At 45.1% G+C, this 10,360-nt stretch overlaps 1 long non-coding RNA gene across 1 annotated transcript; it reads left to right on the top strand.

The window, feature by feature from the left end:
- The first annotated feature begins 2,150 nt into the window (after positions 1 to 2,150).
- On the top strand, positions 2,151 to 9,413 carry LOC130542379 (uncharacterized). Its single transcript, XR_008956929.1, has 5 exons — positions 2,151 to 2,344; positions 3,180 to 3,297; positions 4,354 to 4,401; positions 8,374 to 8,475; positions 8,701 to 9,413. It is a non-coding gene; the product is annotated as an uncharacterized LOC130542379 (long non-coding RNA).
- The last annotated feature ends 947 nt before the right edge of the window (positions 9,414 to 10,360 follow it).

Genomic DNA, 10,360 nt, shown 5'->3' with positions numbered 1-10,360 from the left:
TTGTTCAATATATATTGTTTGTCGATCATGACATGAAATAAATATTTAGAAGAAATACTTTGGAGAAAGTACAGAAAATTTATCTTGTGAGAAATTATTATTCATTTTCCCCTCCTCATTCAACAAGACCTAGGGCTCAAAGAACTTGCATTTATAAAGAGCAACCGTGAGAGCAGCTCCTATTTGCTGCATGGTTCTCAAGTGCCAGGACTTCATGTGGCTTGTTATTATCTTTAGTCCTGAGCATTAATAGCTGTCTTTCATGAACACAAAACCAACATTGTTTCCCTGGGAAGGGAAACATCGTGGAAAAATAGGGCCACCGGCATCAGTAAGACTTGAGTCTGACTCCTGACTGTATAACTTTGAGCACATTATTAGATGCCCATCAACCATTGGTAATTATTTTCTATGGCTTTTCCTTTTTTCCAAATGAGTAAACTGAATCTGGCTGAGCTGGGCCACTGGCTCAAGGTCACACAGCTGGTTGGTAGAAGAGCTGTCTTCTATCTGTAAGAGCCTGCTTTCCCACACGCTTCTTACTGCACAGATGTGAAAGACCCCATGGATCTCAGAGGACAGGAGACACCCCCTTTCACACAGAGGACCAGTGGGGTGAACAGGAAGCTCCAGTGATGGCAGGTGTCAGAGTTCCAGCCAGGTGTCTGTGTTCACCAGTATTTTACTTGTATTTGTTCATTTTCTGGCTTTGGACTGGGATGTGAGTCAGGATAAGATCTGGGTTAGATGCATTCTACTGGTTTCTAATATTTCACATTTCTTCATGATGTATGGATGTTTTCTCCTGGGCTGGAGCAATAGCTGTCGGATTATCAAGTTGTGTTTACATTTTTCTCTTATCTCCACAGCATCGTTTGGGTCTCCAGCTCCTGCTCTGCTCTCCTGGGATAAGCTTCTGCCATTTGACTCCCTCCATTGTTCAACACGAGTTCCCCTCAGCCTCTCTCTACCTCTATCGCTTTCTTTATTATCAGTTACGTGCTTTCTTCCTCAAGGGCTATTTGGGTAATTCCCGGCCTTGTGTTTCCTGGTTAGTACAAAGATTATCTCCTAAATATTTGTGCATACTGGGGATCAGTGTTTGTGCTCCTTATCCCTCCATTGAGGAAAATACTTCTTTCTCCAGTCTCTCAATCTGGATCTCATAGTCAGTCTTTTCTCTCTCTCTCTTTTTAAGATTTTATTTATTTGAGAGACAGAGAGCAGGAATAGGGGGAGGGGCGGAGGGAGAAGCAGGCTTCCCGCTGAGCAGGGATGCCGGAGAAGGGGCTCGATCCCAGGACCCAGGGATCATGACTTGAACTGAAGGCAGACGCTTAACCAACAGAGCCACCCAGGCGCCTCTCTTTTCTCTCCTAATAGCGAAAGTTGTCCTGCTGTTCTGGGTTTTCAGTGGTTTTGAGGAACACTTCCGGTAGATCCTCTGTAATACAGAAAATACTTTTTGCTTCGAGCCCCACAACTGTGTTTTATGGAATTTTCTTTTTAAAAACAGAACAAAGAGCAGTTGCAACTGCCAGTTCCTTAGCTCTAGTTGTTTCGTCTTAGGCCCTAAATGGTAACCAGACACTGACTCAAATTCCGTGGCCCCATGACCACCCTCCCCCCCTTTTTCCCTTTTCCTCTTGAGGTTCATTATTTGCTGCAAATTAAAACGTTCTGGTTGGAATGAGTGAGTATAAAGAGACAGGGCAGCAGGGAGCTCCGGTTGTACTGAGGGATTATATCTCAGGGAGGCCTTCCTCGCCGGTCTCTGATATGATTAATCGGCTGAACGGAGCATAGCTTTGTAGTTTGAGGAGATCGGTTTTGAAAGGAAGTCGGCTTTCCTTACCCGTGACACTTGGGTTTTAAAAACAATGTCTCAGAATATTGGAGACCCTTCGGTTTCGGCTTTATCCAAATACGAAGCTGTTGTTCATTCATCCGTTCACGCGCTCGCTCACTCATTCGTTCATCCTGCGAAGAGCGACGGCATGGCTGCCAGACCATCAGGCTTTGCGCTCAGCTCGGAGAGCTCCAGGGAGAGCCGCAGGACCGTCAGGCATTGCGCTCAGCTCAGAGAACTCCAGGGAGAGCCGCAGCACGGCCCCGGCTCTCTCCGCTCTCACAGCCAAGTGAGGCTGAGAAATAAGAAGCCAGTAATCCCATGCGCGAGCGCACATCCTGGAGGAGAGCAGGGTCTTTGCAGGGCACAGAAGAAAGTGTCCCCTCCCCTAGGCCAGAAGGAAGTGTCCCCTCCCCTAGGCCAGGCTGTGCGTGCCTGAGCGTGAGTGCGCGCAGGCGCGCTCTGGAGGAAGACTCGTGAGCCGGCGTATGAGCGGTGAGAGGCAGTTCACAGGGCAATGGCTGGGAGTGGGGTTTGTGTATGCTTGCAGGGGAGCACGTTCCCATTCCCGACAGAGGGAACGACGTGTGCAAAGGCCCCACGGAGGAATGAGCACAGTGCACGAGAAGAAGTGAATGTAGGCCCGACAGGCTGGGTTTCTGGGTGTGATAGGGCAGCGGAGCAATGGGGACCCAGTTATAGGCCAGGACGAGAGACTGAGTCTTTGTCTTCAGAGCTGCTGATGGGCTCTGCCCCAGGAAGTAATATGCCAAAATTTGCAGTTTGAGAAGAGCACTCCTGCTTTAGTGTAGGGAACAGATTTTTCAGGAGGCTGGAGTGGATCCGTGCAATCACTCCAACCAGGGCCAGGATGGGGGGCACGTGGGTCCCTGCGCTGACAGGATTATAGTCTGGTGAGTGAGGACAGATAATCAACGAACACATAGATTAAGAGAAAGGTAAGTTCTGGTGGTGATTAAGTACAGTAATAAAAAAAATAAGTCAGCCAAGAGGCATCTGACTGATAGCGTGGGTTGATGGGGGCCGGGGCCACTGCTGACACCAGTTCCACAGAGTTTTCAGGGAAGATCTCTCCAAGGAGGTGAGATTTTCCTCGCTAAGTGCAGCATTTCCCCCCTTTTTGGGTTTTGCGTCTTACCTGGAGCAGAGCCTGTCACCTTATCAGCTCTTTGGATGCTTGTCCGTATGTGCTGACTCTGTAAATGGACCTCTGGACACCCCCACTTTTCCTTGGCCTTCATGCAGTCATGCACTGTGTGAGCTTGAAGGAACTTTCTAGATCATCTGATTCACCTCTCCCATCTTACAGGCAACAAAGCAGAAGCCTGAAGAGGAACTGTGCAGGGAGTTAGCCACCACATCATCCTAGCATGCAGGCCACCTCACCCTGGGGTCAAAACCCCCTACCCCACCATTTGGTCTTCTTGGTAAGGATGGGGGCACAGCTGTGCTCACTGAGGTCATACTGCCTGTTTCCAAAGTACTTTACACTCTTGGGTGCGTAGGAGACTCCAAATACCTGCAGAAAATGATTAATGATCTTTTTTTTTTTTTCCCCTCCCCTGGCATCTCCTAATGCAAAAAATCTTGGACAGCAATCAATTTAATTTAGACTCCAGAAAGTGCTACTTTTTTTTTTTTTCAATCTGGCTTATGTTAATGATATTTTTAAAACACCCTGAAGCTCTAAAGCATATTTTAAGACCATGAAATAGCATTACAAAGCTTTTGCCATTTACTTTACGGAGTTGCATGGAATGCAAAGTCAAAAAAAAAAAAAAAAAAAGAACTCTCTTTTCCCTTGGTTTCCTTAAGATTTCAAACTCAATAAGACATTTCTTATTGAAGATTTATAAAAATAAATATATGTATTTTTCCATAATTGAGTCTTCTTGGTTAAGGTTTAATCTAGAACATAGTTTTCATGGTTGAGTTGAAAATCCCTTTGGGACTCATGGTATAACCTAATTTGAAATAACACTTCCTGAGCTGGATTTAATTAAAGTTCTTTTATATTGGATCTCTTAGGAGATTCCTCACCCCCTCCCCCCTTTTTTGCAAATTGTTCTGGGAGAAAAATCTCAGTGCACTTGAAGGCATCAGATTTAGTCAAGGCCATAGGCATTGAAGAAAGAATTAGATAGTATTAGATATCCTGGTGGAAAATATTTTATTGATGAATTTCAGATCTATCTTACTGCCTGGAAGTGTCTTTTTCATTTGAATGAGATAGGCTGTTTATTGTCTCCAGTTTCAGATGAAGAAATTGAAATCCAGGGAAATTAAGTGGCCAAATTCACGCAGCTAAACCAAAAGCGTTATGACCATCAAGTGGCTTGAAGACATTTCCTATGGCATTTCAGTTTAGATAAAACAGATGAGCTTGGTGGAGGGGGAGCTTCATTGGGAACCAACAGTCAAGCTTAGAAATTCATGTTTGAATATCCCCTTGGGGCTTTTGTTTCTTCATTTGTGTTTAACAGAGCAGAATGGCACAGGAGAAACCAAGTTCCCTGAGTCCACTGAGGAGAGTAAGTGCCAGCTTTTCCTCAAAAGTGTCACAGAAGTTAGGGGGCTGAGATGCACTTGGCTTCACAGCAGGATTGCAGAAAGCGGCAGGTGCCGACGGTCTGACCCAGGTAACCTGGTGTGCTAGTCTCCTGTGGTTGCTGTAACAACAGCTCTGAGGGCCAGATATCCAAAATCAGCTTCACTGAACTAAAATCAGAGTGTCAGCAGGGGACTCCCTCTCCAGGCTCCAGTGGGCAATCCATTTCTTGCCTCTTCCAGCTCCCGGTGGCTGCCACGATTCTTTGGCTTGTGGCCGCATTGCTCCACTGTGTCTCTGTGGTCACAGTGCCCTCTTCTCTGTCTGTGTCAAATTTCTCTCCACCTCCCTCTTATAAGGATACAGGTGATTGCACTTAGGGCCCACCCCAATAATCCAGGATAATCTCCTCATCTCATGATCTTGAACTGAATCACGTCTTTGAAGACCCTTTTTCTGTATAAGGTGATATTTACAGGTTCCGGGATTAGGACCTAATATTTCGGGGGCCACTATAGAGCTTGTCATACTGAGCCTGGGTCCATCACGCTGACATCATATATTTATGGCCAGCAGAGGAAAAGGTTACGGGCAAGAGGCCAACAGAAGAGAGCCTTCCTGCTCTCCAGACTTGGGGTAGAATGTCATAATCAGTGTCTGGCAGAACAAAAGACCAAGGGTAAAAGCTTAAGCAATACAAAGCTTCAGAGTGACCACACTGGCATGATTACTGCTGAGTTTGTTTATGAGAGGAAAGAAAGCAGCCATGTTGGAGGCCTCGGGTGGTTTTCATATCCTGGAAGTTATGTAGAAATAGTTGGAGAGGAATGTGTTATTCAGGAGTGTAAAACGATTTCTTGTTCAAACAGACCGCAAGGCTTGAGAGACGAAAAAATTCTCCCAGAGAGCAGAAATGTAAAATGCCCTTCAAAAGGTTATTAATGTGGCCCTTTGGGGACAAAGGCACACATCATCCCAAGTCTCCCATTGATTTGACCCCATGGAGACTGGTTGTTGGGGAGGCACGATGAAAGAGAAGCATCCAGCCCTGGTAACCAAAAGTTGTGGTGAGGAGCGGTTCTCCGTCCTGACTTCATTCATAAGTCAGGAATGGAGGGGGATGAAGATGCCCAGTTAGTGGAAATGACACATTCTTGTCCATTTACTTGCTTTAGATGAAAGAACAGCACCATACTGCTCCAAAATAAGTAAATAAATAGATAACAGTAACCACGCTTGATCTCTTATAAATTTCAGAAGCATCTGTGGGCATTGGCAGCAGAAAGAAGCTTCTAGGCCATCAACCTCACTGCCTTTCCAACACCTAAGAAATGAGGATGAGGCTTTTCATTGAGATTTTCCAAATGCACATCAAGAGCGTTTCTGAGCTTCCCATGGGCCTTGGTGGTTATGTTCAGGACAGAAAAGACTTTTTCTCACACTATGATCTATTGTCTCTCAAAGTTCCGCAACTCCCTGAAGTCCCAAATGTCTTACCTCTTTTCATTTCTTTCCTTCTTCCTCCTTCCCTGATCATCATAAATAATTTCATACCATCAAGTCAGTTCCAGAAATGATGTTCAGGTAGAAATTCTTACCTAGTCCCAGTTACCCAACCCAGCCCTGAATAGAGGTCCTCAAACTTTGGCTGGTCCTCTATTTGGCAATACTGTAATTAAAGAGAATGGCTGGTCTAGACGCTGTTTACAAGGTTTCTTCTGGGACCCCCAACTCAGTGACTTCGAGCTTCTGTCTTGTGTCCTCTGGGGACTCCAAACACTCCGCATCCCCTGCTGATGTTTCAGCCAAATGAACAACAACACCCTTGCTGTTTCCTGTCAAAGAGCTACGCAGTGGAGTGACCTGTATTATTAAACTGTTTGAACATATCAAAGCATAAAGCATTTTTTTTTCTTTGCCAGAGGGAACTCTGTCAAGGACAACTCCATTCCAGGGTACAACAATAGCAAAACTGAGCAGTCCTGTGACTTGCTGCCCCATCAGTGACAGTTTTGGCCAAGACCAGCCTCAAGGACCTGGTAGATTTTGACCCTTTGTCTTTCTTAAGGCTGCACTGTGGAAATGATATTCCTGTCTTGTCACATAAATGCCTTTCGTGTCTGCCCTTTCAGAGTCCACTTTCCCCCGAATGATCAAGCAGTTGAACTGCAGTTGCCCCCTCCGTTGCGTAGGACATTCGCAAATGTCTCCTTGATTACACTTCCACTAGACTTGATTGGCTGGTTTAGTAACCAGGCCGAAGACATTGCCTATAGGATTTGTCTGATGGTCAGTCACTGATAGTGAATTTATTGAAACCTTCCAAATATATTCTATTCTTCTGAACCCGACTCAGACCCTGCATTTGGAATAAAGTTGTCTCTTAAACTCCCCACCACGAAGTGACCTTTTATTCCCAGAATGTCTCTTGCTCACAGGTGCAGGGGCACCGCACAACCCCCTCTTTCTCTACCATAGCACACTGGCCTGCCGGAGCTCAGATGGGGTTGCTGCCACAGTTTTCAATGTGATTTCCAGTTGAACCAATTCAATGGGCACAAATATCCCTCATGGGAGAAATATAGGTGTCTCTGGAGGAATGTTTGCAGGGTGACAAATATATTCGATATAATTATTTTTCCACGATATACAGTACAAGACAGAGTGGCTAAACTCTTCTTAGCCTGGTGGTCTAGGAGATCTCCCAGACTGATGGAAAATCATGGATAAACAGAAAATAGAGAAAGAAAATATATATATTTTAAGATTTTTGTTTATTTATTTGAGAGAGAGAGAAAGAGTGTGAGCACATGAGTGTGAGGAGGAGGGGCAGAGGCCGAGGGAGAAGCAGACTCTCCGCTGAGCTGGGAGCCCAATGAGGGGCTCGACCCTGAAATCATGGTCTGAGCAGAAGGCAGACACTTAATCAACTGAGCCACCCAGGCACCCTGAGAAAGAAAATATATGGGCATGAGTTAAATAGAGGACGGCTGCATGGCCAGTTTTCTCATTCTGTCCCAGATTACACTTATTGTTTAGAGATAAATATGTATAGCACCCCTTTCTTTTGCTCTTCAAGTATCTTGGCTTAGATATTACATGATAACTCTAGTTAAAAAAAAGGTTGAGAAGCAGTGGTCTGATAGACCTCCAAAACAGTTCCCAGAGTTGTTATATTCAAGGTGCAATATCTGGGAACAGAGTTTGGGTAGGAGAAAGTTTTCACAGCAAAATAAATTCTACTTTTGTTCATGCGTTGATCTCCAAAGAGATCACCATGGTTAGCTGCTTGGTGCTTGTGAACATATAGTTTCCCTTGGCTCCGGGACATGCAAAAGAAAAAGGTTGTCAAGAACCAAATACCATTTTGGCACCTGAAACATTTAGCTCTCATAATGAGGGGAGTGATGGGAACCTCGTAGTAAAGAAGAAGTAGGAGAAGGGAAATTTAAAAATCGGTCACATCTTTCTTTGGACTCTCTGGATATCTACTCTTCGGTGACTCTATTTCTTAATTATCTTCGTTGTCTTTATGCAGTACAATTTAGACAACTCTTGCTTCTAACTTCCTTCTTCTGCAAGGAAAGGGGGCAAAACATAGCCCCGTGTGGTTCCTACCTACAGCTGGGACATACAGTTATTCTTTGATTGGTCATGGGGAGGGCTTGGCCCTGTCTACCCCTGAGAAAAGTTGACCGAGTAGCTTTGCCTCACATCCACGGACCTGGGTAAGAATATGTCGTAACATGAATTGCAATTAGTTATTAGTTTTTTCAATGCATGCATGAGAAACTATGATTTAAACAATGAAAACAAAAACAATGGCACCAAAACAAGATCAATGCTTGGAGCCAAGTTGCTCAAGTGACTCTCTCCAGTACTTTTTTCTCTTCCTAAAATCTCATCTCTGGATTTTGACATGTTAATTTCCTCCCTCCCTCATTTAATTTGTAAGCAAAGAAATAAGGTGACAACCCATCGCCAACAGCTGTCCAGAACCCACCGCAGCCCGTGTGAGTCCTGCCGGACACCAGTTGTCTGACTGTGAGTCTTCCTGGTATGTTCAGAGAAACCTGTACTTTTTCTGTTTCAATTAGTTTTATAGATGTTTCAAGCTGGGGCCTGCATTTTTCTGTGGTAAGCTCACCCCTCAGTGTTCCCCTGGAGGCTTACTAACCTTGTCCATATTCATATTTTATGTGAGCTGAGCTGTACAAACTTGCTATTGCCATTTGCCTTTTTTTTTTTTCTTGCACTGAAATAATCTGCTTTTCCCTTACAGCAAACCTGGGCTTCAACAACTTGAAACTGGTCTACGGACTGAAAGAAGAGAAAACTTGCTCTGTGGTTATCACATGAGAAAGAAAAGATATCCAAAAATTTAAGAGATTAGCATTGTTTTGTTTGAATCAACACATATGCCAAGTTGTCTGTCCTCCATCAGCATGGCTCACAGGGGTCATTGGTGGACAGCTTCCCAGGAGTTTGGGTCTTAGGGACAATGTTTGTAATTCAGTGCTATTTGTGTTCAAATGAGTTCAAAAAAACTGGCCAACTCCGTTTTTTACTTTCTGTGGTTTTCAGTGTCTATGTCCATTGTTTCTCTAACACAGGAAGGTATTCTGCCTGTTTGGGCATTCTTGCAGTCCGACTCTGAACACAGGAAGTAGGGCTAAATAGTAAGGGAAAAATTCTTTGAGACTTTCTCTTTCTGCTTGTCCCCTGCTCTTGTGGCAGATGCATGCCTGAAAAGAAAAGGTAGACAGTTATCTATACAGTTTGGCTCAGGGTTACAGAAAAGTTGCCCCGAATTAAACATTTCTGCCCTATTGGCCTACTGGGGCACTTAAAAATCCCAACCTTTAGACCACACACTCTTAATTGTGGCATGTGGGTTTCTAGGAGTTGAAATTAAGAAACCCGCAGAAGGTTATTTAACAGTTCCAACTCTTAAGTGTGTCCTTAAGTCTCTTCCAGACTAGGCCCTGTGGCCAAGAATGGTGACAATTGGGTTAAGCCATTAAAGGCTTTTGTCTAAACACTAATCTTGGGGGATGGGAAGAGGGGGAGGGGACCAACAGTGCCAGTGATACCATCAGGTGTGATGGCCTTACTGGGAATTAACTCATTGATTAACCCAGTCGCTTAGGAAGGCCCTGGAGAAGGACCTTGACTGGCCCATCACATGATTCCCCCTATGTGTGGACAGAGTTCATGAAAATATACACCTGAAAAATGTATTGTTAACGATTTAGCAGCCTTATTGAGATATGATTCATGTACCATACCATGTATGCATTTAAAGCATGCAATTTAATGATTTTTGGTATATTCACAGAGTTGTGCAACCTTCATTTAGGATTTCCTCGCCTTTCCATTTTGGCATTTCCTCCCTCCACAGTGTTCTTGGACTAGATATTGGCTCGCCCCCTTCTCGTCATTCAAGTTTGTGCTCAAATGTCGCCTCTAAAGAGCAAAAGAGTTTTCCCTTCCCTAAAATAGCACCCTGTCTGATTTCTCCCTTCTCCCGGCTTTAGTGTCTCCATAGCCCCAGTGTCCTGTGACAGTCTTGTTTGTGTGGGTCTGCGGTCCTCGGCCCTCTGAGGGCAGGACCTTTGCCCTGTCCTGGCTGCTTCCTCAGTTCCTGGGCCCAGGACTGGTTAGAATTAGCAGCTGGAAGGAGGAACAAGTGTTGGGGGCTCTTCTTCCTACACTCTGTAGAGACAGAGGCAGAGGGGAAGTGACAGGAGCAGCAGCGACAGAGAAGGGCTGCCTCACTGCAACTGCTTCCTGGGTCACACATCTCCCAGCGCCTGACCCCGGAAACAGACGCTGCCCCGTCACCCGGTGCTGCCAAGGAGAGGGCAGGAAAGCCCGGCGTGGGGTTCTGGGGCTTTGAGCTCTAACTTTGTGTAGGACCTGCAGAAATGATCTGGTCTCTC

The sequence above is a fragment of the Ursus arctos genome, unplaced genomic scaffold (genome assembly GCF_023065955.2).
Source record: "Ursus arctos isolate Adak ecotype North America unplaced genomic scaffold, UrsArc2.0 scaffold_33, whole genome shotgun sequence".
Taxonomy (NCBI): Eukaryota; Metazoa; Chordata; class Mammalia; order Carnivora; family Ursidae; genus Ursus; species Ursus arctos.
This window is presented reverse-complemented; position numbering and strand designations above follow the sequence as displayed.